The sequence below is a fragment of the Lutjanus erythropterus genome, chromosome 8 (assembly GCF_056507025.1).
Source record: "Lutjanus erythropterus isolate fLutEry1 chromosome 8, fLutEry1.hap2, whole genome shotgun sequence".
Classification (NCBI taxonomy): Eukaryota; Metazoa; Chordata; class Actinopteri; order Lutjaniformes; family Lutjanidae; genus Lutjanus; species Lutjanus erythropterus.
In genome coordinates, this window is record NC_139324.1 from 24,239,872 (window position 1) to 24,246,196 (window position 6,325).

The following is a 6,325-nucleotide window of genomic DNA, read 5'->3' on the forward strand; positions in this document are numbered from 1 at the left end:
GTAACCACGAGTGGTTTTTAAATTGAGGAAATCATATCATTACGACACGGGTCATTAGGGGAAACATTAAGGAAATCACTTAAGTTGATGAGGCAAGCTGTGGGAAAATGGGAACACAAAGAAACACAACACAATGCTGCTGTACTGGAGTCCAAAAGAGGTGGTCCTTGAACTTCCTGCCCGTCTCCAACCATCATCTGTAGTCATCCTACACCTCAGTCTCTCTCATCCAGCCTCTCATAACCAGGCGCACACATTTACATCCTCCCTCCATTAACACCTCCCGTCTGCCCTCCTCCCAACCCTTCTCCATTGTGTGCGTCAGTTCTCCTCTCCCTCCCATGGTGCCCGGCGTTGCACAGAGAGGAAGCTGCCCTTCCACTTCCTTCTTCACTTGTGAGAACAATTCATGCCTGGTCTCTCACCCCCGTCTCTCTTTCTTTCTCTGTCTCTCTTAAACCCAGACTACATGAAGCTGCCAGATTACTTGGTTTCCTGATGAAGGGTCTGGTCCTGTAAAACTGTGGAGGAATTTATTGACAGGCCTCAGACTGCCGGTGACATATTAATGCAATATGACTCAGAGAGAATTCTGGGAAAGCGTACTAGAGTAGTTTTCTTAGCAATACTGTATAACAGCATTATAATGCGTGAGACAGATGTGTTCGTTGGGTGTTATTGACTTATTTTGTTCTCTAAGGCTGTCTTGAGGTATACAAAAACTAATAATGAAATAATTATAATAAATTTGATTTATCAACCACTTTTCTTAAGAAAAGTAAATGCAACCTGTTTTGTAGTCTCATTAATATGGGGCAAACAGCACAGTTGAGTGCAGTGAACAGATAATTATTGCACATCATACATTATTTTGCAGTAATGACCTTCTCATCTACATTATCCTGCTTATTACAGAGATACTTACTGGAAAAAAATAATAATTTGAAACAACACAATAATTTAATTCAATTCTTTTTTTCTCACTCTGGGAACTTACTAAAACCAAACTCAATTGTAAGCAAAAATTACAAAATGTAAACTAAAACATACAAAACTATAACAACTCTGGTTAGATGTGGGGCTCTGATGAAAAAAGTTGATGTCAGTGATTTCCATGCAGCAATCAGAATTTTACGATACAAAAATCTGAATAAAAACTGATGACAGTCAATTCAAAGAGGAAAAAATGAATACTTCCATTTGTAAGATGTGACATAAAGAAAGTCACATTCCAGGCACATAAGTTGAGTCATTTAAATACTCCCTTACAGGATAATTTGCTTACTGCCAATGGCACCGCTGTCAAAAAAATGTGATCAAAACACAAAAGAAATGCAGCTTAACTTAGTTTTTGAGTGTTTAATACAAAACTTATAATAACTTGGAGGCTGTAGATCTTTTTCACAACGTTTTGACTTGTGGTTGAAAAGCACAGGTGAAGTAAAGTCTGTTAATGATGGCTCAGTTCCATTAAATGTCCCTGTAATCCATGCCAGAGTGCACAATGGGCCCTGGAAGTAACTCATTTAGATGGAATGCAGTTGTTTTTAATGTTATCAGTAACACGTGTGCTTTTCCTGGTAAGACATGCCAAAATTTTTGCTGTGAAAAGGGTTGATTGGTTGATCAATGGACACCTAATGCGTCATGCAAGGAAAAGCAGCTTTATTTATATATTTATATATACATTTCAAACACAGAAGAACTTTACATAGGCAAAGAGAGTCACATTCATAAATAAGCAAAAATAAAAAAGAAAATACTGAAATAAATTAAGGTAAAAAAAAAAAAAAGACTTAAAAACTGTAGATAAAATGAAATAAAATACATAAAAGTAACTGACAAAGATAATAACCGACCGGGAAGACAGTTAAAGTGCAGTTCAGTGAAAGTCAGGTGTGTTTCCCTTTTGACTGCATGAAATTGTGAGTTCATGAGTTCTTTATTCACCATGATAAGCCTGCAGTAACTCATTTTTGGTCACTTGGGGAAACAAAAATAAGATGGAACCACAGCGCATTTCAATTTTTAAAGTTGATATGGTGAACTTGTTAGTAAACTGTTATTTATTTACACTTTCAGCAGACACAGAGCGACATTAACCTTCAGTTGCAGCTCTATTTTGGTCTCCACCAACTTGTGAGGAAAATGTCGTCCACTTTAGCTGCTAACTGCTCCATTGCGTTCACTTGCGAGTTGATAACCTTATCTGTCTTGCTGTCCGTCTGGTCATCAGCAAGTATAGACTATAGTGGGTTTTGGAGCTTTTTGCTTTGAATGACTGAAAATGGGACAAATGTGAAAATGAATCAAAACACTAAAGTTGTGGGCTGTAAAGCTGAGCTGAAAGATGTTAAGATGCTCCATAGCACTGTGAGAGGAAACACAAAGTCGTGTGATAATAGTGTGGACTGACAAGTCAAGTTTATTTGTAGATTTAAAAAAAAAAACATTTAAAAACAACAAACACTGACCAAAGTACTTTACAAAGAGATTAAACAATAAAATACAGCAAAGAAAAAATGCAGGAACGATCAAGGGGATATAATGGATGCCTAGAATAAAAAACAAATAAGACTAGGTGAAGCCTACTATAGGCTGAATCAACCTCAAATTCAAAGGGTTGCTGTGACATAGATTAATTTTTATTATTACTTTTTTGCCTTTATAAGCTACAGTCTCTCTCATACATCATCTTTAAAGTAAAAATCTATGTTGAAAATGCTGTGCATTATTTTAAGATATTTTGAAATTTTAAGTCATATTAACTTAAAATTAAAAAAAAAAAAATGACAATGAGATACTAACTCATTATTTTGAGCTTCAAACTCATTATTTTTGAAACACTACGTTATTATTTTCATATTTTAAATCATTATGTTAAGATACTAATTTATTATTTTCAGATGCAGAGTTATTCTGTTGAGATACTAACTCATTAATACTACCTCATTATTTTGGGAAAGTGGCAGAAATGGGCTGTCTCCATAGAGACAGATGGGCCTGGACGTGCATGCATGAAATACAGATGTTTCATAGACGTGTATATAACACAAATCTACCTGTTTGTCACTGTTAACAGACTCCAATCTGCAGCCACAGAATTGTAGAATAGCAAAAGGGCTCATGATCAAACAAATATCACATCGAAAATTTTCACACTGCCTCTAGGTTTTCCTGCGGTTCATACAGTGTGAGTGGAGCATCAGTGCCATGTGGCTGCAGGGAATATGATTTGTTTGAGGGGCATGAGGCCAAACTTGAACAGGCATGGCACCATGAAGTTCCTGTCCTGATAAGCCACGTCCGATGTGAAGAGCTTATAAAGAGCCACATTGTGTCTAAAACACAAAACTCTGTCTTTAAAACACTTTAAGAGAATGTGAGCAAAGTGTTTTGATCAGGCGCAGCTGTGTGTGTTGGCGAAGTGCCATTGTCAATGACGTACACTTGTCTGACCAATGATGGAGCTTAATCACTTAGCTACTGACTTACTTACTCAGCCACGCAGAGGTCAGACATGTCCTCATGATGAAGATTGAGAGACTAGAGACATGAGATGGTTCTTTAGACGGGTTTTAAAGATATCAGTGTAGGGGAAAAATCTAATTGTTCTGGTAAACTATTCCACAACTTTATTTCAGCTTAATAATGCAGAAATAAAGAGACGGGGAGAAATGGTCTTTCTTCCTGGTACCCGTGAGGGGTCTTGCTGCTGTGTGTTGAACCAGCTGCAGGTGAGATGTAGCTGACCGATTCCCTGCATAGAGAGAACTGCAGTTGTCAAGGCAAGAAGACATAAATATGTGAACTATGTTCTCCACATTTTTAATGGAAGAAAAATATTTTAATTTTGCAGGTGATCTGATTTGGAAGAAACCATGCTGACAAGTGGTTTATTTATCAGTTTTACAACAGAATTAAAGACAATACCAAGATTTTTCATGTGCAACTTGATGTTCGATGACAGAAACCTGAAGGCAATGATTGCGGTTGTGGAGTTGTCTGCTAGGCTGAAGATTAGAATCAGTTTTATTCTGATTTAGCTAAAGAAAGCTGTTTGCCATCCATGATGTTACATGCTGTACTTAAGTGCACGCTATATATTTTCACCGCTTTACCTTGTTGTTGGACAGCTTTTCCAAAGGGAAAGCAAACTGCCATTATATGCGCTAAATATCAGACTTTCTCACTCAGCCAGACTCAAATGGTGAGAGTGATTTTACCTCACAGATCACACATAAAATCTGGCCTACCGCTGCCTTGATTTGTTTTGTTTAGTTGAAATATGATAGTTATTCACCGGGCAACCATGTTGAAAACGGATGCGGGACAGCCTTTTCTGCCAAAGGCACACAAGACAAAAAAAGCCACTAACAGAATATCGATCAATTTCTGATCAACACTGCTGTTAGACATTTTGATCGGAGTGTCAGGTGTCTTCTTTGGAAATGTCTGATAGGGAACCCTAGATTTGTGAGATTTGTACACAATGGTTGTGCATTGTGCACATTGTACACATTGTACAAATTACTTGTGTTTTATAATGTGGTGACACTTTGTTTAAGATCTGGACAGATTTAGGGGCAGAAAAGACCTGGTTAAGGTTAGGGAAAGGTCATAGTTTGGGTTAAAATTGCCACTCTTGCAAGATCTTTCACTGGGCTGGAGTTTCCTTCTAGACACGGCAGCCAAAATGGCAGCCGTCTGCTTACAATCTTAATTCTATGACAGCTTATAGGTGCACTAAAACAGGTTTCTGTAAACATTTTAGGCAAGAAATAGGCAACGTAGTGACAGAATATTATCTATATTTCATCAGCACAGCCTAGTCTGACAGTTCGATTGTGCTCTGAGATGCTGGTGATCTACTGCAACCTCTAGAGTAAATGTTGTATACAGCGCATTTCAACTGATATTGATTGAGTTTTTTTGGGGGGGGTTCTGTGCTGTTACTCCTCGCTGCTTCTCCGAACTGGGAGCATGTCGACCAGCATCTACTGTAGATAATACCTGATACAACCCCACCGCAAATAATTGGAATTATCCATTTATTTAAAAAAAAAATCAGAAGAGCTTTAAATAAGAGCTATAGATAGTTTTCAGGTGCCTTAAACATAATTATTCATTGGTGCTCAGTAGACTGGTGGTGGGACCTACAACTTGGGAGGAAACGAAACAAAGGGAGGATGAAAGGAATCTGGAGATTTTTGATAAAAGTGCAATAGAAGGTCTCTGAGAAATGCAGTGTAAGAGGGAACACTGTGGGCGTACGTATCGCTCAGGGCAGGAAGAGCTGCCTGAAGGTCTGAGGTAGGTTTCAGAGGAGGGTAACACCCTTTCTGTCTCTATCAAGGGAACACATGGCCCGACACAGGATGATTTCATACCTCCAGGTCCCCTCCGTCAGCCAGCCGCCCCATACAATGTTATCTACGGATAGGAGTGCCGGCACACACGATCAGCCATCCACCAGCAAACACCCATAAGAGTTTCTCACACACAATCGCTGGGCAATGATTTATAATTTAATGTTGTTTCCTCAAACGAAGCAGAGTCACTTAAACAATGACCAGGACAAACAGGAACTCATAAAACACTGCCATAGTGAAGCATATAAGACAGAGAACATGTTAAGGTCCCCTGAAAAAATACAAAACATCTATTCATGATTTTATTTAATTTGTCAGATCAGCTGTAACACTGACCCTTGGTTTTTATTTATTTGATTTAAAATAATTCCAGTCAAAGGTTGAGCAAGGAGGAAGAGAACGTATTGAAAGCCCGAATAGCCTTTTCGTTGCCTTTGGCTGGTGACTGCAGGTCGCACAGCGGCTGGACCCGACGAACAATACCATCCTTTCACTCACTGTTTGTTTTCGGGGATGTGTGGTGGCCAGAGAAACACACATACACCCCTCGTCTGTCTTCAATCACCATATGCACATAAAACATATACGTTGGACAAAGTCAATCTGTTCGCACACACACAGCACCCGTCTGTCCTCATGTCTGAGTTAGTTGGGTGTCTTGGGTGAGGGGTCTTGTTCTTCCTGTATTTGTTAGGTTGCTCCTTCTCCGCGGCTGCACGCTGGGATGCTGTAACCACACAGTGGTGACGAGGGGAAAATATGGCGTTAAGAGTCCATGTTTCCTCCGACTCTCTCCACATCTTGATAACCTTGTTCCTAGAAGGGCGGAGGAGGAACTGACTGCTTGAATTTTGTTTGCTTTCATTTTGTTAAACCCTCAGTCATTGAATCTGCACAAAGAAACATATTACAATCTCATAAAAACGTTAAGAATAAAAATGATGATTGACGGG